At 47.6% G+C, this 24,153-nt stretch overlaps 2 long non-coding RNA genes across 2 annotated transcripts in view; one reads left to right on the top strand and one right to left on the bottom strand.

Annotated features, from left to right (window-relative positions):
* The window catches only part of LOC308200991, a 71,763-nt gene extending 54,456 nt beyond the window's left edge, over positions 1 to 17,307 (top strand). The window contains exon 2 of the long non-coding RNA XR_013955986.1: positions 697 to 17,307. This is a non-coding gene — a long non-coding RNA (uncharacterized lncRNA). The remainder of the gene's footprint in view (positions 1 to 696) is intronic.
* Positions 6,419 to 23,950, bottom strand: LOC308200992. Its single transcript, XR_013955987.1, has 2 exons — positions 17,891 to 23,950; positions 6,419 to 6,705 (listed from the first exon to the last, which is right to left on the bottom strand). It is a non-coding gene; the product is annotated as an uncharacterized lncRNA (long non-coding RNA).
* Positions 23,951 to 24,153: the final 203 nt, after the last annotated feature.

The raw sequence follows: 24,153 nt of genomic DNA, 5'->3' as shown, positions 1-24,153 counted from the left end.
GAGAGTGCACTGGCACCACTGGGGATGCAGTGCAGTGAGTCCAGAGATTGCACTGGCACCACTGGGGATGCAGTGCTGTGACTCCAGAGAGCGCACTGGCACCACTGTGGATGCAGTGCAGTGAGTGCAGAGAGTGCACTGGCACCACTGGGGATGCACTTCAGTGAGTCCAGAGAGTGCACTGGCACCACTGGGGATGGAGTGCAGTGAGTCCAGAGAGTGCACTGGCACCACTGGGGATGCACTGCAGTGAGTCCAGAGAGTGCACTGGCACCACTGGTGATGCAGTGCAGTGAGTCCAGAGAGAGCACTGGCACCACTGGGGATGCAGTGTAGTGAGTCCAGAGAGTGCACTGTCACCACTGGGGATGCACTGCAGTGAGTCCAGCGAGTGCACTGGCACCACTGGGGATGCAGTGCTGTGACTCCAGAGAGCGCACTGGCACCACTGGGGATGCAGTGCAGTGAGTCCAGAGAGTGCACTGGCACCACTGGGGATGCACTTCAGTGAGTTCAGAGAGTGCACTGGCACCACTGGGGATGGGTTTCAAGCCAACTGCATTAACCGCTCATGCTTCTTTCTTATGAGACGTTAGTAAACCAATTACATAGCCTTGTCAAGACTAAATCACAGGTAAAAATCCTGTACATCTCATGTGGCCAACCACTCCCAACTAGGATTCCAAGAACCAGGAGGTTCGGTGAAAATAGGGCTAGTGCTATTAGAGGGGTGATTATTAGGGTAAGCCCTAAGCTGTCTTTAATGGAGAAGTATGGGTGGAATGGGATTTTGTCGCAGTCTGATACGATTCCTAGTGGGTTATTTGAGCCTGATTCGTGTAGGAAGGTTAGGTGGACTAGGGTGATTCCTGCAATTAGGAAGGGCAGTAGGAAGTGGATGGCGAAGAATCGGGTTAAGGTTGGATTGTCTACTGAGAATCCTCCTCAGGCTCATTCTACTAGAGTTTGCCCAATGTACGGGATGGCTGAGAATAGGTCGGTGATTACGGTGGCCCCTCAGAATGACATTTGTCCTCATGGTAGGACATACCCTACGAAGGCAGTTGCTATTAGGGTGAGTAGGAGGATTACTCCTGTGTTTCAGGTTTCTTTGTATAGGTAGGAGCCGTAGTAGAGGCCTCGTCCGATGTGTAAGTAGATGCAGATAAAGAAGAGCGAAGCACCGTTGGCGTGGAGGTTGCGGATGAGCCATCCGTACTGGACGTCTCGGCATGTGTGAGCTACTGAGGAGAAGGCGAGTGAAGTGTCTGCGGTGTAGTGTATGGCTAGTAGCAGGCCTGTTAGGATTTGTGTGGCTAAGCAGATGGCTAGAAGGGAGCCGAAGTTTCATCAGGCAGAGATGTTGGAGGGGGCGGGTAGGTCGATTAGGGAGTTGTTGATTATTTTTAGTAGGGGATGGGATTTGCGGATGTTAGGGGCCATTAGTGAGTCTGTGTGTTATTAGGATTATTACCAGGATGGAGAGGGCGAAGGATCCTAGGTAGGCCTTAATTAGCCCTGTGTGTATTGAGGTTGCGGCTTTGCTTGCGGCTACTTGTAGTTCAGCAAGGCCCTCTGGCCCTATTTTTTTGAGTCAGGAGAGGTCGATCAAGTGTAGGGCAATGTTTTGTCCCTTTTCTAGTAGGTTTTTGGAGAAGAATCGGTGTACTAGGGGGTTGAAGTACCCTAATGCAGAGGAGAAGTTTATGAGGGGGTTTGGTTTGGGGTGAGTGAGGGTGTGTGTTATGTTCGATAGTTCTAGGGCTAGGATGATTCCTAGGATTGTTATGAGGATGGCAGCGGTTTTGGTGATAAGGGGTATGGTTATTGGGGGGGTTTTGGTTGGTGTGATGAAAGAGGTAATGATTATTCCTGCTGTAATGCTGCCTAGGGCGAGTCGGGTTAGGGGGGCGGTGATTAGTGGGTTGTTTTCGTTTATTGATACTATTGGGGGGATTCGGGTTTGTCCAGCTTGGACTAGGATGGTTATGCGGATGCTGTAGGTTGCGGTGAATGCTGTGGCTATAAGGGTTAGGAGTAGGGCTCAAGTATTTAGGTATGATGTGTTTAAGCTTTCGATGATGAGGTCTTTTGAGTAGAATCCGGCTAGGAATGGGGTTCCTATCAGCGCCAGGTTTCCGATGGTTAGGCAGGAAGTAGTGACTGGGAGTATTTTCTGTAGGCCTCCTATCTTTCGGATATCTTGTTCTCCGTTTAGGTTGTGGATGATAGACCCTGAGCATAGGAATAGTATGGCTTTAAAGAAGGCATGGGTTGAGATGTGTAGGAAGGCTAGTTGTGGGAGGTTTAGTCCGATAGTGACTATTATTAGTCCTAGTTGGCTGGATGTTGAGAAAGCAATGATTTTTTTGATGTCATTTTGGGTTAGGGCGCATGTGGCAGCGAATAGGGTTGATAGAGCACCTAGGCATAGGCAGGCAGTTAGGGCTGTCTGGTTGGTGGCTAGCAGGGGGTGCATGCGGATGAGCAGGAAGATTCCGGCTACTACTATGGTACTGGAGTGCAGTAGGGCTGATACTGGGGTGGGGCCTTCTATTGCTGCGGGCAGTCATGGGTGGAGTCCAAATTGGGCGGATTTTCCTGCGGCTGCGAGGATTAATCCTATGAGGGGGAGGATTGGGGTTTGGTGGGGGTGTACGGCTTGTTGGATCTCTCAGGTGTTGAATGTTGAAGCTAGTCATGCTATGCTCAGGGTCAGTCCGACGTCTCCGATTCGGTTGTAGATTACGGCTTGTAGGGCGGCGGTGTTGGCATCTGCTCGGCCTTGTCATCAGCCGATGAGAAGGAAGGACATGATTCGTACTCCTTCCCAGCCTACGAATAGGAGGAATATGTTGTTTGCGGTTGTTAGGAGGAGTATGGCGACTAGGAATGTCAGTAGGTAGGTGAAAAATTTTGTTACGTATGGCTCTGAGGCCATGTATCATATGGCGAATTGTAGGATTGATCATGTTACAAATAGGGCGATTGGAAGAAATGTTATTGAGTATTGGTCTATTTTTAGGCTCAGGGGGATTTTAAAGTTTATAATGAATTTTCACTCCCAGTGGCAGGTGACAGATTCTATTCCCGAGTAGATGAATGCGGTTGTAGGGGCTAGGCTAATTAGGAATGCGGTTTTAACAGCGCGGGTGGTGGCTTGTGGGGTGTTTTTAAAGTTTTTAAATAGAAATGGCAGGATGATTGGGGTTAGGAGGATTGTCAGCGTGAGTAGTGTGAGGGAGTTGATTAGTAGTGTGGGGTTCACTCCTTTTACTTGGATTTGCACCAAGATGGGTGGTTCCTAAGACCAGTGGATTGCTGTTATCCTTTAAAAGTAAGGGGGCTGAGGTTTTAGGCTCAGATGTAAGAGTTAGCAGCTCTTGTTGGTTAAACCCTCCCCTCGGCAGGTAAGAAGGTTTGAACTTCTATTCTTAGAATCACAGTCTAATGTTTGGTTTAAACTATACTTGCATGAGGGGATTCCGGAGATCAGTTCGGGTTTGAGGATTAGGAGGAATATTGGGATAATGTGGAGTGTTATGAGCAGGTGTTCTCGCGTGGTTGAGTTTTGCATAGATGTGATGTGGGAGGGGATTGAGCCTCGTTGGGTCATTAGTAGTATGAATAAGGTGTAGGAGGCGGTTAGTAGGGTTGCGATTCCTGTTAGGATGATCGTGAAGGCAGATCAGTTGAATAAGGTGATTATAATGGTTAGCTCTGCTATGAGGTTTGTTGTTGGGGGTAAGGCTATGTTTGTTAGATTGGCCAGCAATCATCAGGTAGCTATGAGTGGTAGGAGAGGTTGTAGGCCTCGTGTGAGTAGTAGAATTCGGCTGTGCGTACGTTCATAGTTTGTGTTGGCTAGGCAGAATAGTATGGAGGAAGTTAGTCCATGGGAAATTATTAGGATCATTGCCCCTGAGAATGATCAGTGGGTTTGGATTATTCCTGCGGCGATAACTAGGCCTATGTGGCTAACGGATGAATAAGCGATTAGTGATTTTAGGTCTGTCTGTCGTAGGCAGATTGAGCTAGTCATTAGGGCGCCTCATAGGGCCAGGGTTAGGAAGGGGTAGTGCAGGAGGTTGGACAGCGGGCCCATAAATAGAGTGACTCGTATAATTCCGTATCCTCCTAGCTTTAGTAGTAGGGCGGCGAGGAGTATTGAGCCTGCGATGGGTGCTTCTACGTGGGCTTTTGGCAGTCAGAGGTGTAGGCCGTATAGTGGGGCTTTTACTATGAATGCTATGAGCAGTGCTAGACCTGATAGTATTCCTGTCCATGAGGTGGATAGGGTTGGGTGGGTTAGTTGTAGGGTTGGCAGGTGCAGGGTGCCAATTTTCACGTATAGGTGTATGATTGTGATTAGCAGGGGTAGAGAGCTTACTGGCGTGTAGAATAGCAGGTAGATGCCAGCGCTTAGGCGTTCTGGTTGGTTCCCCCATCGGGTGATTAAGATTAGGGTGGGAATGAGGGTTGCTTCAAATGAGATGTAAAATAGTGCTAGTTCTGTGGTGGAAAAGGCTAGTAGGATGAATGGCTGGACTGCGACTAAGGTTGAGATAAAGATTCGTTTGCGTTGTAGGGGTTCTTGTTGCAGGTGGTTTTGGCTTGCTATGATTATGAGTGGGAGTAGTCAGCAGGATAGTACTAGGAGGGGGGATGAGATTTGGTCAATTCCTGTTCAGTTGGATAAAAATTTGTAGGGGTAGTAGGTTGGGATTAATCACTGTAGGCTTAGGGCAGCGATTAGGAGGCTGTATAAGGTGGTGTTAGTCCATAGAAATTTTGGTGGAGACAGCAGGGCTGTTGGAAGAAGTATGATTGTGGGTAGGATGATTTTTAGCATTGCAGGAGGTTTAGGTTGTGTAGATGGTCGGAGCCATGTGTGCGGGTGGAGGCTACTAGGATGGCCAGGCCTGTGCCCGCCTCACACGCTGAGAAGGTTAGCATGAGAATTGGTACCATGGTGAATGAGGAGACTTGGTTTTCGATGGATCATATTGATAGGCCTACGAATATCGATAATATTATGCTTTCAAGGCATAGTAGGGCGGATACTAGGTGGGTTCGGTGGAAGGCTAGTCCTAGTCCGCTGAAAATGAAGGCTGAGTAGAAGCTTAAATGTAGGGGCGACATAAGAAAGTTACAGGGTTGGCTGTAATCTGCTGGGTCGAAACCAGCTATCTTTTTGGTTAGACTAACTTTCTGTTATTCTGCTCATTCTAGGCCCCCTTGAATTCACTCGTAGGCCAGTCCGAGTGTTAGGAGAAGGAGGATCGCTACAGTTCAGGTGAGGGTCATTAGGGGGGATTGGAGTTGGACGGCTCATGGCAGGGGGAGTAGGAGGGCGATTTCTAGGTCGAATAGGATGAACAGGATGGCTACTGAGGAAGAATCGGACTGAGAATGGTAATCGAGCAGATCCAAGTGGGTCGAATCCACATTCGTACGGTGAGAGTTTCTCTGAGTCGGGGTTTATTTGGGCGAGTCAGAAGTTTAATGCGGTTAGGGCGGCGCTTAGGATTGATGATAGGGCGAATATGAACATGAGTGCGTTCATTGCTCTCCTCTGGGTTTATACCAGATTCTAGAGATTGGAAGTCAATTGTAATTAATATACTAGAAGAGCAAGATCCTCATCAGTAGATGGTTATGTAGAGGAATAGTCAGATGACGTCTACGAAGTGTCAGTATCAGGCTGCTGCCTCGAATCCGAAGTGGTGGTCTGATGTAAAGTGGAACTTGATCAGTCGGAAGAGGCAGACGGTCAGGAAGGAGGATCCGATGATTACGTGGAGTCCGTGGAATCCAGTGGCAACGAAGAAGGTAGATCCGTAGACGCTATCGGCGATTGAGAATGGGGCTTCGTGGTATTCTATTGCTTGTAGGGCTGTGAAGTAGAATCCCAGGAGGATCGTTAGGGTTAGGGCGTGGATGGCGTGTTTTCGGTTTCCTTCTGTGATGCTGTGATGGGCTCACGTTACGGTAACGCCTGAGGCTAGTAGGATGGCTGTGTTTAGTAGGGGGACTTCTATCGGGTTGAGTGGTTTAATTCCTGTTGGGGGTCATTGGCCTCCTAGTTCTGGGGTTGGGGCCAGGCTCGAGTGGAAGAACGCTCAGAAGAACCCTAAGAAGAAGAATGCTTCGGATGTGATGAAAAGGATTATGCCGTATCGTAGGCCTTTTTGGACTGTGGGAGTGTGATGGCCTTGGAAGGTGCTTTCTCGTACAATGTCTCGTCATCATTGGAGTATTACTAGGAGTATTGAGATGAGGCCTAGGGTTAGTAGTATGGATGAGTTGTAGTGGAATCACATGATTAATCCTGAGGTTGTGAGTAGGGCGGCGGCTGCCCCGAAGATTGGTCAAGGGCTTGGGTCAACTATGTGGTATGAGTGTGCTTGGTGTGCCATTAGATGTTTTCTTGTAAGTATAGGCTTAGAAGGAGCACGAAGACGTAGGCCTGGATTATGGCTACTGCTACTTCTAGGATGGTTAGGAGTAGTAGGATGATTATTGTTAGGATGGATACTGCAGGAAGGGTGGGTATTAATGCAATGGAGGCTGTAGAGATGAGTTGGATGAGTAAGTGTCCTGCTGTAAGGTTGGCTGTAAGGCGGACTCCGAGGGCTAGGGGGCGGATTAGTAGGCTGGTTGTTTCGATCAGGATTAGTGCGGGGATTAGGGGTGTAGGGGTACCTTCGGGTAATAGGTGGGCTAAAGAGGCTGATGGTTGGTTTCGTAGGCCTGTTAGTAGTGTGGCGAGCCATAGTGGGAAGGCTAGGGCTATGTTCATAGATAGTTGGGTGGTTGGGGTGAATGTATATGGAAGGAGGCCTAGAAGGTTGATTGTAAGAAGTATGATTATTAGGGATGTAAATATTATGGCTCATTTGTGGCCATTTTTGTTGAGTGGGACTATTAGTTGTTTTGTGATTAGGTGAAGGAGTCATGTTTGGATAGTAGAAAGGCGGTTGTTGATTCATCGGTTGTTTGGGGACGGGAATAGTAGGGCTGGGAAGAGTAGGGATAGTAGGATTAAGGGGATGCCGAATAGATTGGGGCTGGAAAATTGGTCAAAGAAGCTTAGGTTCATGGTCAGGATCATGGTGTGGGTTTGGTAGTGAGGGAGGTCTTATTTGATGGGGGGTTGGTTGTGGTGAAGGCTAGTAGTTTTGGTTGGATGAGGAATGCTAGGGTTAATCAGGTTATAATTATGATTGAAAATCATGGTGCGGGGTTAAGCTGTGGCATATCATTAAGGAGGGGGAAGTCCCTCTTTGGCTAGCTTAAAAGGCTAGTGCTGTTGCATAGCTTCTTAATGATTAGGATGATGATAGAAGGGACGATCAGGCCTCGAAATGTGGGAGTGGGGTTGATTCTACTACAATGGGTATGTAGCTGTGATTAGCCCCGCAAATTTCTGAGCATTGTCCGTAAAAAATCCCAGGCCGGGTGGTAATGAATGAAGTTTGGTTTAGTCGGCCTGGGATTGCGTCTGTTTTAACTCCGAGCGTTGGGACTGCTCAGGAGTGGAGTACGTCTCCTGCAGTAATGATCACGCGGATGGGGGATTCTATTGGGATAACTACGCGGTGGTCAACTTCTAGCAGTCGGAAGTGGCCGTTGGGTAAGTCTGGGGTGGGCACTATGTAGGAGTCGAATGATAGGTCTTTGAAGTCTGTGTATTCGTAGCTTCAGTATCATTGGTGGCCGATGGCTTTTAGGGTGAGGTCTGGTTCGTCGATTTCGTCCATTATGTAGAGGATTTGTAGGGATGGGAGGGCGAGGAGTACCAGGACGATAGCAGGTAGGATTGTCCAGATCAGCTCTACTTCTTGGGCGTCTACAGCATTGGACGAGAGTTTTTCTGTTAGTATGTGGGCTAAAAGGTAGAGAACTAGGCTGCAGATAGCTAGGGCAACGATTAGGGCGTGGTCGTGGAATTCAACGAGTTCTTCTATGATGGGTGATGAGGCGTCTTGGAATCCTAGTTGGGAGTGGTTGGCCACATGAGATGTACAGGATTTTTACCTGTGATTTAGTCTTGACAAGGCTATGTAATTGGTTTACTAACGTCTCATAAGAAAGAAGCATGAGCGGTTAATGCAGTTGGCTTGAAACCAGCATGTGAGGGTTTGATTCCTTCCTTTCTTGTACTTGGACGAAGGCCGGTTCCTCGAAAGTATGGTATGGGGGAGGGCAGCCGTGGATTCATTCAACGTTTGTGGTAGTTAGTTCTGGTTGTAGGACTTTTCGTTTGGCCGGAAAGGCTTCTCAGATGATGAATATTAGTATGATTACGGCTACTATTGAGATTAGGGAGCCGATGGAGGAAATGGTGTTTCATAGTGTGTAGGCGTCGGGATAGTCCGAGTATCGTCGGGGTATTCCTGCTAGGCCTAGGAAGTGCTGGGGGAAGAACGTTAGGTTTACTCTTGTAAATATTACCCCGAAGTGGGCTTTTGCTCATGTTTGGTGTAGGGTAAACCCAGTGAGTAGTGGGAATCAGTGAGTAAATCCTGCTAGAATGGCAAAGACGGCGCCTATGGATAGGACGTAGTGGAAGTGGGCAACTACGTAGTACGTGTCGTGCAGGGCGATGTCTAGGGAAGAGTTTGCAAGAACGATTCCTGTTAATCCTCCGATGGTAAATAGGAAGATAAATCCTAGAGCTCATAGTATTGGGGGGGTCTCATTTGATTGTTCCTCCGTGCAGGGTGGCTAGTCAGCTAAATACTTTGATTCCGGTAGGGATGGCAATGATTATAGTGGCTGATGTAAAGTAGGCTCGGGTATCAACGTCTATTCCTACTGTAAACATGTGGTGAGCTCAGACGATGAATCCTAGGAAGCCGATGGATAGTATGGCTCAGACTATTCCCATGTAGCCGAAGGGCTCCTTTTTGCCTGAGTAGTACGTGACTACGTGTGAGATGATTCCGAACCCCGGTAGGATCAGAATATAGACTTCTGGGTGTCCGAAGAATCAGAATAGGTGTTGGTACAGGATTGGGTCTCCTCCTCCAGCGGGGTCGAAGAATGTGGTGTTTAGGTTTCGATCAGTTAGTAATATTGTAATACCGGCGGCGAGTACGGGGAGTGATAGAAGGAGTAGGATGGCGGTAATTAGTACGGATCAGACAAATAGTGTCCACTTCCACTACGTCCTATCCATAGGCGCCGTCTTTGCCATTCTAGCAGGATTTACTCACTGATTCCCACTACTCACTGGGTTTACCCTACACCAAACATGAGCAAAAGCCCACTTCGGGGTAATATTTACAGGAGTAAACCTAACGTTCTTCCCCCAGCACTTCCTAGGCCTAGCAGGAATACCCCGACGATACTCGGACTATCCCGACGCCTACACACTATGAAACACCATTTCCTCCTAGTCCTAGGACTTAGAGAAACTCCAGTACTAAAAATAGTAAACACAAGCAATAATTTCATATACTTCACTCTCACTCACCACTCAACTATCAGCTAACCACACCCCCGTCCACATAGCTTAACACAAAGCATGGCACTGAAGTTGCCAAGATGGCATAAAACATGCCTGCGGACAAAAGACTTAGTCCTAACCTTACGGTTGTTTTTTGCTAAATATATACATGCAAGTATCCGCGCCCCAGTGTAAACGCCCTCGACCACCTACCCCCATACAGGCCTTGAGGAGCGGGTATCAGGCACACCCAAGTAGTAGCCCAAGACGCCTCGCTAAGCCACGCCCCCACGGGTATTCAGCAGTAATTAACATTAAGCAATGAGTGCAAACTTGACTTAGTTATAGCAACAGCCTAACTTCAAGGGTTGGTAAATCTTGTGCCAGCCACCGCGGTCATACAAGAAACCCAAATCAACCGTCCTATTGACACGGCGTAAAGAGTGGTAAAATGCCTATCCTAGCTAACTAAGATCAAAATGCAACTGAGCTGTCATAAGCCCAAGATGCACCTAAACACACCATTAAGATGATCTTAGGAACTAACGACTGATTTAAACCCACGAAAGCCAGGGCCCAAACTGGGATTAGATACCCCACTATGCCTGGCCCTAAATCTTGATACTTACTTTACCGAAGTATCCGCCAGAGAACTACGAGCACAAACGCTTAAAACTCTAAGGACTTGGCGGTGCCCCAAACCCACCTAGAGGAGCCTGTTCTACAATCGATAATCACCGATTAACCCAACCACCCCTTGCCAACACAGCCTACATACCGCCGTCGCCAGCCCACCTCGAATGAGAGCACAACAGTGGACACAATAGCACCCCGCTAATAAGACAGGTCAAGGTATAGCCTATGGAGTGGAAGAAATGGGCTACATTCCCTATTCATAGGGCACACGGAAAGAAGCGTGAAACCACTTCTGGAAGGCGGATTTAGCAGTAAAGTGGGACAATAGAGCCTACTTTAAGCCGGCCCTGGGGCACGTACATACCGCCCGTCACCCTCCTCAAAAGCCACATCCCACATAACTAATACCATAAATACGCTGAAGATGAGGTAAGTCGTAACAAGGTAAGTGTACCGGAAGGTGTACTTAGAATATCAAGACGTAGCTATAACACCAAAGCACTCAGCTTACACCTGAAAGATATCTACTAGACCGGATCGTCTTGAAGCCCCCCCTCTAGCTCAACCACACAAATAGTACACCAAAACTAAAGAATTTACTAAACTAATTAAACTAAAGCATTTTACAGTCTTAGTATAGGTGATAGAAAAGACACTTAGACGCGATAGAGACCCCAGTACCGTAAGGGAAAGATGAAATAGCAGTGAAACAATCAAAGCGACAGACAGCAAAGATCAACCCTTGTACCTTTTGCATCATGGTTTAGCGAGAACAACCAAGCAAAGTGAACTAAAGTTTGCCCCCCCGAAACCCAAGCGAGCTACTTTCAAGCAGTTAAAGAGAGCGAACCCGTCTCTGTTGCAAAAGAGTGGGATGACTTGTCAGTAGAGGTGAAAAGCCAACCGAGCTGGGTGATAGCTGGTTACCTGTGAAACGAATCTAAGTTCCCCCTTAATCCTCCCTACCGGACATCCTGAACCCTAATGAGATGATTAAGAGCTATTTAATGGAGGGACAGCTCCATTAAAAAAGGACACAACCTCGACTAGCGGATAATTCTTACTACTGATCCTACCGTGGGCCCTAAAGCAGCCATCAAAAAAGAGTGCGTCAAAGCTCCACCACCTAAAAATACCAAAATAAGATGATTCCCTTATCACAAACAGGTCAACCTATGAATATAGGAGAATTAATGCTAAAATAAGTAACTCAGGGCCACACCCCTCTAACGGCGCAAGCTTACATAGAAACATTATTAACAGACCTAGACAGATACAAAAACCCCTACAAGACCACGTATTAACTAACCCTGTTAACCCGACTCAGGAGCGCCTATAAGAGCGATTAAAATCTGTGAAAGGAACTCGGCAAATTAATAAGGCCCGACTGTTTACCAAAAACATAGCCTTCAGCAAATTAAACAAGTATTGAAGGTGATGCCTGCCCGGTGACTTAGGTTTAACGGCCGCGGTATCCTAACCGTGCAAAGGTAGCGCAATCAATTGTCCCATAAATCGAGACTTGTATGAATGGCTAAACGAGGTCTTAACTGTCTCTCACAGATAATCAGTGAAATTGATCTCCCCGTGCAAAAGCGGGGATGTGAACATAAGACGAGAAGACCCTGTGGAACTTAAAAATCAACGACCACCGCGAATCCTCAATCAACCCCACTGGGGCCACTACCATCGCAGAGCCTGGTCGATATTTTTCGGTTGGGGCGACCTTGGAGGAGAACAAATCCTCCAAAAACAAGACCATACCTCTTTACCTAGAGCTACCCCTCAAAGTGCTAACAGTGACCAGACCCAATATAATTGATTAATGGACCAAGCTACCCCAGGGATAACAGCGCAATCCCCCTCAAGAGCCCATATCGACAGGGGGGTTTACGACCTCGATGTTGGATCAGGACATCCTAATGGTGCAGCCGCTATTAAGGGTTCGTTTGTTCAACGATTAACAGTCCTACGTGATCTGAGTTCAGACCGGAGCAATCCAGGTCGGTTTCTATCTATGACACACTCTCCCCAGTACGAAAGGACCGGGAAAGTGGGGCCAATACCACAAGCACGCCCCCCCCCTCTAAGCAGTGAAACCAACTAAACCGTGAAGAGGGCCTTCCCCCACCACTTTCAATCCTAGAAAAGGACCAGCTAGAGTGGCAGAGCCCGGCAAGTGCAGAAGGCTTAAGCCCTTTCCCCAGAGGTTCAAATCCTCTCCCTAGCTTCACCCATGATTCAAATAACAACACTAAGCTGCCTCATTATATCCCTCCTATACATCATCCCAATCCTGATTGCCGTAGCCTTCCTAACCCTAGTAGAACGGAAAATCCTAAGCTACATACAATCCCGCAAAGGCCCTAACGTTGTCGGGCCTTTTGGCCTACTTCAACCATTTGCGGACGGACTGAAACTATTTACCAAAGAGCCCATCCGACCCTCTACCTCTTCCCCACTTCTATTCATTCTGATACCAATACTAGCCCTTGTCCTAGCCCTCACCACTTGAGCACCACTACCACTCCCATTTCCCCTAGCAGATCTAAACCTCGGAGTTCTCTTCCTAATAGCCATGTCAAGCCTAGCCGTCTACTCAGTCCTATGATCAGGCTGAGCCTCGAACTCAAAATACGCACTAATCGGAGCCCTACGGGCAGTAGCACAGACCATTTCATACGAAGTGACACTGGCCATAATCCTGCTATCAATAATCATACTAAGCGGAAGCTACACACTCAGCTCCTTTGCCGTCGCACAGGAGCCTCTATACTTCATTTTCTCCTCATGACCCCTAGCAATAATATGATACGTATCCACCCTAGCAGAGACAAACCGAGCTCCTTTTGACCTCACAGAGGGTGAATCTGAGCTAGTCTCAGGGTTTAACGTTGAATACGCCGCAGGACCCTTCGCCTTATTCTTCCTAGCTGAATATGCGAACATTATGCTAATAAATACACTTACAGCCATCATATTCCTAAACCCAAGCGCCCTAGGGCCACCCACAGAACTATTCCCCGTCATCCTAGCCACAAAAGTCCTCCTACTATCTTCTGGTTTCTTATGGGTCCGAGCTTCATACCCACGATTCCGATATGACCAACTAATGCACCTACTATGAAAAAACTTCCTACCCCTCACACTAGCTCTGTGCCTCTGACACATCAGCATACCTATCTGCTATGCAGGCCTACCTCCTTACATAAGGAAATGTGCCTGAACTACAAAGGGTCACTATGATAAAGTGAACATAGAGGTATAACAGCCCTCTCATTTCCTGTTGACCTTAGAAAAGTAGGAATTGAACCCACACAAGAGAAATCAAAATTCTCCATACTTCCCTTATATTATTTTCTAGTAGAGTCAGCTAATCAAGCTATCGGGCCCATACCCCGAAAATGATGGTTTAACCCCCTCCTCTACTAATGAACCCTTACGCGACCCCAATCATAACCTTCAGCCTCATCTTGGGCACCACAATCACAATTTCCAGCAACCACTGAGTTCTGGCCTGGACAGGACTGGAGATCAACGCACTAGCCATCATTCCCCTAATTGCCAAATCCCACCACCCACGAGCAGTAGAAGCCGCAACGAAATACTTCCTAACCCAAGCAGCTGCTTCCGCCCTGGTCCTATTCTCTAGCATAACCAATGCCTGAGTCACCGGCCAATGAGACATCACACAAATAAACCACCCAACCTCCTGTCTACTACTGACAGCAGCAATCGCTATTAAACTGGGCCTAGTGCCATTTCACTTCTGATTCCCAGAAGTACTACAAGGATCGCCACTAATAACAGCCCTGCTACTCTCGACCCTCATAAAATTCCCCCCACTAACCCTGCTCCTACTAACATCCAAATCCCTCGACCCAGCTCTACTCACCGCCATGGCCCTAGCCTCAACAGCACTAGGAGGCTGAATAGGACTGAACCAAACACAAACACGCAAAATCCTAGCCTTCTCGTCCATCTCCCACTTAGGCTGAATCGCCATCATCCTAGTTTACAGCCCCAAATTGGCCTTACTTACCTTCTACCTATACACAATCATAACATCAGCCGTATTCCTAGCCCTTAACAAAATCAAAGCCCTTAACCTATCCATGATCACAACCTCATGAACAAAAACCCCAGTGCTAAACGCCACCCTAATACTAGTACTTTTATCCCTAGCAGGCCTCCCCCCATTAACAGGCTTTATACCAAAGTGACTTATCATCCAAGAACTAACTAAACAGGAAATAACACCAGCAGCCATGGCAATTGCCATGCTATCACTGCTCAGCCTCTTCTTCTACCTACGCCTCGCATACCACTCAACAATTACCCTTCCCCCCAACTCCTCTAACCACATAAAACAATGATACACTAGCAAAGCCCCAAGCACACCTACTGCGGTCCTTGCCTCACTATCAATCCTCTTACTTCCCCTGTCCCCAATAATACATGCCATTGTCTAGAAACTTAGGATAACACCCCAAACCGAAGGCCTTCAAAGCCTTAAATAAGAGTTAAACCCTCTTAGTTTCTGCACATTAAGACTTACAGAATATTAACCTGTATCTTCTGAATGCAAGTCAGACGCTTTAATTAAGCTAAAGCCTCCCTAGACAGATGGGCTTCGATCCCACAAAACTCTAGTTAACAGCTAAATGCCTAAACCAATTGGCTTCTGCCTACAAAGACCCTGACGCACCCTAGTGCGCATCGATGAGCTTGCAACTCAACATGAATTTCACTACAGAGCCGATAAGAAGAGGAATTAAACCTCTGTAAAAAGGACTACAGCCTAACGCTTCAACACTCAGCCATCTTACCCGTCACCTTCATCAACCGATGACTATTTTCCACTAACCATAAGGATATTGGCACCCTGTACCTCATCTTCGGGGCATGAGCAGGAATAGTCGGCACCGCACTCAGCCTATTAATCCGCGCAGAACTAGGACAACCAGGAACTCTCCTAGGCGACGACCAAATTTACAATGTAATCGTTACCGCTCACGCCTTTGTAATAATCTTCTTTATAGTCATACCCATCATGATCGGAGGATTCGGCAACTGATTAGTCCCCCTCATAATCGGTGCCCCCGACATAGCATTCCCGCGAATAAACAACATAAGCTTTTGACTCCTCCCCCCATCATTCCTCCTCCTACTAGCCTCATCCACTGTAGAAGCTGGCGCCGGCACAGGCTGAACTGTCTACCCTCCCCTAGCAGGTGACCTTGCCCACGCCGGAGCTTCAGTAGACCTGGCTATCTTCTCACTCCACTTAGCCGGTATCTCCTCCATCCTTGGGGCCATCAACTTTATCACCACAGCCATCAACATAAAACCCCCCACACTCTCACAATACCAAACCCCACTATTTGTCTGATCCGTACTAATTACCGCCATCCTACTCCTTCTATCACTCCCCGTACTCGCCGCCGGTATTACAATATTACTAACTGATCGAAACCTAAACACCACATTCTTCGACCCCGCTGGAGGAGGAGACCCAATCCTGTACCAACACCTATTCTGATTCTTCGGACACCCAGAAGTCTATATTCTGATCCTACCGGGGTTCGGAATCATCTCACACGTAGTCACATACTACTCAGGCAAAAAGGAGCCCTTCGGCTACATGGGAATAGTCTGAGCCATACTATCCATCGGCTTCCTAGGATTCATCGTCTGAGCTCACCACATGTTTACAGTAGGAATAGACGTTGATACCCGAGCCTACTTTACATCAGCCACTATAATCATTGCCATCCCTACCGGAATCAAAGTATTTAGCTGACTAGCCACCCTGCACGGAGGAACAATCAAATGAGACCCCCCCCAATACTATGAGCTCTAGGATTTATCTTCCTATTTACCATCGGAGGATTAACAGGAATCGTTCTTGCAAACTCTTCCCTAGACATCGCCCTGCACGACACGTACTACGTAGTTGCCCACTTCCACTACGTCCTATCCATAGGCGCCGTCTTTGCCATTCTAGCAGGATTTACTCACTGATTCCCACTACTCACTGGGTTTACCCTACACCAAACATGAGCAAAAGCCCACTTCGGGGTAATATTTACAGGAGTAAACCTAACGTTCTTCCCCCAGCACTTCCTAGGCCTAGCAGGAATACCCCGACGATACTCGGACTATCCCGACGCCTACACACTATGAAACACCATTTCCTCCATCGGCTCCCTAATCTCAATAGTAGCCGTAATCATACTAATATTCATCATCTGAGAAGCCTTTCCGGCCAAACGAAAAGTCCTACAACCAGAACTAACTACCACAAACGTTGAATGAATCCACGGCTGCCCTCCCCCATACCATACTTTCGAGGAACCGGCCTTCGTCCAAGTACAAGAAAGGAAGGAATCGAACCCTCACATGCTGGTTTCAAGCCAACTGCATTAACCGCTCATGCTTCTTTCTTATGAGACGTTAGTAAACCAATTACATAGCCTTGTCAAGACTAAATCACAGGTAAAAATCCTGTACATCTCATGTGGCCAACCACTCCCAACTAGGATTCCAAGACGCCTCATCACCCATCATAGAAGAACTCGTTGAATTCCACGACCACGCCCTAATCGTTGCCCTAGCTATCTGCAGCCTAGTTCTCTACCTTTTAGCCCACATACTAACAGAAAAACTCTCGTCCAATGCTGTAGACGCCCAAGAAGTAGAGCTGATCTGGACAATCCTACCTGCTATCGTCCTGGTACTCCTCGCCCTCCCATCCCTACAAATCCTCTACATAATGGACAAAATCGACGAACCAGACCTCACCCTAAAAGCCATCGGCCACCAATGATACTGAAGCTACGAATACACAGACTTCAAAGACCTATCATTCGACTCCTACATAGTGCCCACCCCAGACTTACCCAACGGCCACTTCCGACTGCTAGAAGTTGACCACCGTGTAGTTATTCCAATAGAATCCCCCATCCGCGTGATCATTACTGCAGGAGACGTACTCCACTCCTGAGCAGTCCCAACGCTCGGAGTTAAAACAGACGCAATCCCAGGCCGACTAAACCAAACTTCATTCATTACCACCCGGCCTGGGATTTTTTACGGACAATGCTCAGAAATTTGCGGGGCTAATCACAGCTACATACCCATTGTAGTAGAATCAACCCCACTCCCACATTTCGAGGCCTGATCGTCCCTTCTATCATCATCCTAATCATTAAGAAGCTATGCAACAGCACTAGCCTTTTAAGCTAGCCAAAGAGGGACTTCCCCCTCCTTAATGATATGCCACAGCTTAACCCCGCACCATGATTTTCAATCATAATTATAACCTGATTAACCCTAGCACTCCTCATCCAACCAAAACTACTAGCCTTCACCACAACCAACCCCCCATCAAATAAGACCTCCCTCACTACCAAACCCACACCATGATCCTGACCATGAACCTAAGCTTCTTTGACCAATTTTCCAGCCCCAATCTATTTGGCATCCCCTTAATCCTACTATCCCTACTCTTCCCAGCCCTACTATTCCCGTCCCCAAACAACCGATGAATCAACAACCGCCTTTCTACTATCCAAACATGACTCCTTCACCTAATCACAAAACAACTAATAGTCCCACTCAACAAAAATGGCCACAAATGAGCCATAATATTTACATCCCTAATAATCATACTTCTTACAATCAACCTTCTAGGCCTCCTTCCATATACATTCACCCCAACCACCCAACTATCTATGAACATAGCCCTGGCCTTCCCACTATGGCTCGCCACACTACTAACAGGCCTACGAAACCAACCATCAGCCTCTTTAGCCCACCTATTACCCGAAGGTACCCCTACACCCCTAATCCCCGCACTAATCCTGATCGAAACAACCAGCCTACTAATCCGCCCCCTAGCCCTCGGAGTCCGCCTTACAGCCAACCTTACAGCAGGACACTTACTCATCCAACTCATCTCTACAGCCTCCATTGCATTAATACCCACCCTTCCTGCAGTATCCATCCTAACAATAATCATCCTACTACTCCTAACCATCCTAGAAGTAGCAGTAGCCATAATCCAGGCCTACGTCTTCGTGCTCCTTCTAAGCCTATACTTACAAGAAAACATCTAATGGCACACCAAGCACACTCATACCACATAGTTGACCCAAGCCCTTGACCAATCTTCGGGGCAGCCGCCGCCCTACTCACAACCTCAGGATTAATCATGTGATTCCACTACAACTCATCCATACTACTAACCCTAGGCCTCATCTCAATACTCCTAGTAATACTCCAATGATGACGAGACATTGTACGAGAAAGCACCTTCCAAGGCCATCACACTCCCACAGTCCAAAAAGGCCTACGATACGGCATAATCCTTTTCATCACATCCGAAGCATTCTTCTTCTTAGGGTTCTTCTGAGCGTTCTTCCACTCGAGCCTGGCCCCAACCCCAGAACTAGGAGGCCAATGACCCCCAACAGGAATTAAACCACTCAACCCGATAGAAGTCCCCCTACTAAACACAGCCATCCTACTAGCCTCAGGCGTTACCGTAACGTGAGCCCATCACAGCATCACAGAAGGAAACCGAAAACACGCCATCCACGCCCTAACCCTAACGATCCTCCTGGGATTCTACTTCACAGCCCTACAAGCAATAGAATACCACGAAGCCCCATTCTCAATCGCCGATAGCGTCTACGGATCTACCTTCTTCGTTGCCACTGGATTCCACGGACTCCACGTAATCATCGGATCCTCCTTCCTGACCGTCTGCCTCTTCCGACTGATCAAGTTCCACTTTACATCAGACCACCACTTCGGATTCGAGGCAGCAGCCTGATACTGACACTTCGTAGACGTCATCTGACTATTCCTCTACATAACCATCTACTGATGAGGATCTTGCTCTTCTAGTATATTAATTACAATTGACTTCCAATCTCTGGTATAAACCCAGAGGAGAGCAATGAACGCACTCATGTTCATATTCGCCCTATCATCAATCCTAAGCGCCGCCCTAACCGCATTAAACTTCTGACTCGCCCAAATAAACCCCGACTCAGAGAAACTCTCACCGTACGAATGTGGATTCGACCCACTTGGATCTGCTCGATTACCATTCTCAGTCCGATTCTTCCTCAGTAGCCATCCTGTTCGTCCTATTCGACCTAGAAATCGCCCTCCTACTCCCCCTGCCATGAGCCGTCCAACTCCAATCCCCCCTAATGACCCTCACCTGAACTGTAGTGATCCTCCTTCTCCTAACACTCGGACTGGCCTACGAGTGAATTCAAGGGGGCCTAGAATGAGCAGAATAACAGAAAGTTAGTCTAACCAAAAAGATAGCTGGTTTCGACCCAGCAGATTACAGCCAACCCTGTAACTTTCTTATGTCGCCCCTACATTTAAGCTTCTACTCAGCCTTCATTTTCAGCGGACTAGGACTAGCCTTCCACCGAACCCACCTAGTATCCGCCCTACTATGCCTTGAAAGCATAATATTATCGATATTCGTAGGCCTATCAATATGATCCATCGAAAACCAAGTCTCCTCATTCACCATGGTACCAATTCTCATGCTAACCTTCTCAGCGTGTGAGGCGGGCACAGGCCTGGCCATCCTAGTAGCCTCCACCCGCACACATGGCTCCGACCATCTACACAACCTAAACCTCCTGCAATGCTAAAAATCATCCTACCCACAATCATACTTCTTCCAACAGCCCTGCTGTCTCCACCAAAATTTCTATGGACTAACACCACCTTATACAGCCTCCTAATCGCTGCCCTAAGCCTACAGTGATTAATCCCAACCTACTACCCCTACAAATTTTTATCCAACTGAACAGGAATTGACCAAATCTCATCCCCCCTCCTAGTACTATCCTGCTGACTACTCCCACTCATAATCATAGCAAGCCAAAACCACCTGCAACAAGAACCCCTACAACGCAAACGAATCTTTATCTCAACCTTAGTCGCAGTCCAGCCATTCATCCTACTAGCCTTTTCCACCACAGAACTAGCACTATTTTACATCTCATTTGAAGCAACCCTCATTCCCACCCTAATCTTAATCACCCGATGGGGGAACCAACCAGAACGCCTAAGCGCTGGCATCTACCTGCTATTCTACACGCCAGTAAGCTCTCTACCCCTGCTAATCACAATCATACACCTATACGTGAAAATTGGCACCCTGCACCTGCCAACCCTACAACTAACCCACCCAACCCTATCCACCTCATGGACAGGAATACTATCAGGTCTAGCACTGCTCATAGCATTCATAGTAAAAGCCCCACTATACGGCCTACACCTCTGACTGCCAAAAGCCCACGTAGAAGCACCCATCGCAGGCTCAATACTCCTCGCCGCCCTACTACTAAAGCTAGGAGGATACGGAATTATACGAGTCACTCTATTTATGGGCCCACTGTCCAACCTCCTGCACTACCCCTTCCTAACCCTGGCCCTATGAGGCGCCCTAATGACTAGCTCAATCTGCCTACGACAGACAGACCTAAAATCACTAATCGCTTATTCATCCGTTAGCCACATAGGCCTAGTTATCGCCGCAGGAATAATCCAAACCCACTGATCATTCTCAGGGGCAATGATCCTAATAATTTCCCATGGACTAACTTCCTCCATACTATTCTGCCTAGCCAACACAAACTATGAACGTACGCACAGCCGAATTCTACTACTCACACGAGGCCTACAACCTCTCCTACCACTCATAGCTACCTGATGATTGCTGGCCAATCTAACAAACATAGCCTTACCCCCAACAACAAACCTCATAGCAGAGCTAACCATTATAATCACCTTATTCAACTGATCTGCCTTCACGATCATCCTAACAGGAATCGCAACCCTACTAACCGCCTCCTACACCTTATTCATACTACTAATGACCCAACGAGGCTCAATCCCCTCCCACATCACATCTATGCAAAACTCAACCACGCGAGAACACCTGCTCATAACGCTCCACATTATCCCAATATTCCTCCTAATCCTCAAACCCGAACTGATCTCCGGAATCCCCTCATGCAAGTATAGTTTAAACCAAACATTAGACTGTGATTCTAAGAATAGAAGTTCAAACCTTCTTACCTGCCGAGGGGAGGGTTTAACCAACAAGAGCTGCTAACTCTTACATCTGAGCCTAAAACCTCAGCCCCCTTACTTTTAAAGGATAACAGCAATCCACTGGTCTTAGGAACCACCCATCTTGGTGCAAATCCAAGTAAAAGTAGTGAACCCCACACTACTAATCAACTCCCTCACACTACTCACGCTGACAATCCTCCTAACCCCAATCATCCTGCCATTTCTATTTAAAAACTTTAAAAACACCCCACAAGCCACCACCCGCGCTGTTAAAACCGCATTCCTAATTAGCCTAGCCCCTACAACCGCATTCATCTACTCGGGAGTAGAATCTGTCACCTGCCACTGGGAGTGAAAATTCATTATAAACTTTAAAATCCCCCTGAGCCTAAAAATAGACCAATACTCAATAACATTTCTTCCAATCGCCCTATTTGTAACATGATCAATCCTACAATTCGCCATATGATACATGGCCTCAGAGCCATACGTAACAAAATTTTTCACCTACCTACTGACATTCCTAGTCGCCATACTCCTCCTAACAACCGCAAACAACATATTCCTCCTATTCGTAGGCTGGGAAGGAGTACGAATCATGTCCTTCCTTCTCATCGGCTGATGACAAGGCCGAGCAGATGCCAACACCGCCGCCCTACAAGCCGTAATCTACAACCGAATCGGAGACGTCGGACTGATCCTGAGCATAGCATGACTAGCTTCAACATTCAACACCTGAGAGATCCAACAAGCCGTACACCCCCACCAAACCCCAATCCTCCCCCTCATAGGATTAATCCTCGCAGCCGCAGGAAAATCCGCCCAATTTGGACTCCACCCATGACTGCCCGCAGCAATAGAAGGCCCCACCCCAGTATCAGCCCTACTGCACTCCAGTACCATAGTAGTAGCCGGAATCTTCCTGCTCATCCGCATGCACCCCCTGCTAGCCACCAACCAGACAGCCCTAACTGCCTGCCTATGCCTAGGTGCTCTATCAACCCTATTCGCTGCCACATGCGCCCTAACCCAAAATGACATCAAAAAAATCATTGCTTTCTCAACATCCAGCCAACTAGGACTAATAATAGTCACTATCGGACTAAACCTCCCACAACTAGCCTTCCTACACATCTCAACCCATGCCTTCTTTAAAGCCATACTATTCCTATGCTCAGGGTCTATCATCCACAACCTAAACGGAGAACAAGATATCCGAAAGATAGGAGGCCTACAGAAAATACTCCCAGTCACTACTTCCTGCCTAACCATCGGAAACCTGGCGCTGATAGGAACCCCATTCCTAGCCGGATTCTACTCAAAAGACCTCATCATCGAAAGCTTAAACACATCATACCTAAATACTTGAGCCCTACTCCTAACCCTTATAGCCACAGCATTCACCGCAACCTACAGCATCCGCATAACCATCCTAGTCCAAGCTGGACAAACCCGAATCCCCCCAATAGTATCAATAAACGAAAACAACCCACTAATCACCGCCCCCCTAACCCGACTCGCCCTAGGCAGCATTACAGCAGGAATAATCATTACCTCTTTCATCACACCAACCAAAACCCCCCCAATAACCATACCCCTTATCACCAAAACCGCTGCCATCCTCATAACAATCCTAGGAATCATCCTAGCCCTAGAACTATCGAACATAACACACACCCTCACTCACCCCAAACCAAACCCCCTCATAAACTTCTCCTCTGCATTAGGGTACTTCAACCCCCTAGTACACCGATTCTTCTCCAAAAACCTACTAGAAAAGGGACAAAACATTGCCCTACACTTGATCGACCTCTCCTGACTCAAAAAAATAGGGCCAGAGGGCCTTGCTGAACTACAAGTAGCCGCAAGCAAAGCCGCAACCTCAATACACACAGGGCTAATTAAGGCCTACCTAGGATCCTTCGCCCTCTCCATCCTGGTAATAATCCTAATAACACACAGACTCACTAATGGCCCCTAACATCCGCAAATCCCATCCCCTACTAAAAATAATCAACAACTCCCTAATCGACCTACCCGCCCCCTCCAACATCTCTGCCTGATGAAACTTCGGCTCCCTTCTAGCCATCTGCTTAGCCACACAAATCCTAACAGGCCTGCTACTAGCCATACACTACACCGCAGACACTTCACTCGCCTTCTCCTCAGTAGCTCACACATGCCGAGACGTCCAGTACGGATGGCTCATCCGCAACCTCCACGCCAACGGTGCTTCGCTCTTCTTTATCTGCATCTACTTACACATCGGACGAGGCCTCTACTACGGCTCCTACCTATACAAAGAAACCTGAAACACAGGAGTAATCCTCCTACTCACCCTAATAGCAACTGCCTTCGTAGGGTATGTCCTACCATGAGGACAAATGTCATTCTGAGGGGCCACCGTAATCACCGACCTATTCTCAGCCATCCCGTACATTGGGCAAACTCTAGTAGAATGAGCCTGAGGAGGATTCTCAGTAGACAATCCAACCTTAACCCGATTCTTCGCCATCCACTTCCTACTGCCCTTCCTAATTGCAGGAATCACCCTAGTCCACCTAACCTTCCTACACGAATCAGGCTCAAATAACCCACTAGGAATCGTATCAGACTGCGACAAAATCCCATTCCACCCATACTTCTCCATTAAAGACAGCTTAGGGCTTACCCTAATAATCACCCCTCTAATAGCACTAGCCCTATTTTCACCGAACCTCCTGGTTCTTGGAATCCTAGTTGGGAGTGGTTGGCCACATGAGATGTACAGGATTTTTACCTGTGATTTAGTCTTGACAAGGCTATGTAATTGGTTTACTAACGTCTCATAAGAAAGAAGCATGAGCGGTTAATGCAGTTGGCTTGAAACCCATCCCCAGTGGTGCAAGTGCACTCTCTGAACTCACTGAAGTGCATTCCCAGTGGTGCAAGTGCACTCTCTGCAC

Source organism: Anser brachyrhynchus (assembly GCF_964034855.1).
Source record: "Anser brachyrhynchus genome assembly, chromosome: 11".
NCBI classification, from domain to species: domain Eukaryota; kingdom Metazoa; phylum Chordata; class Aves; order Anseriformes; family Anatidae; genus Anser; species Anser brachyrhynchus.
This window is presented reverse-complemented; position numbering and strand designations above follow the sequence as displayed.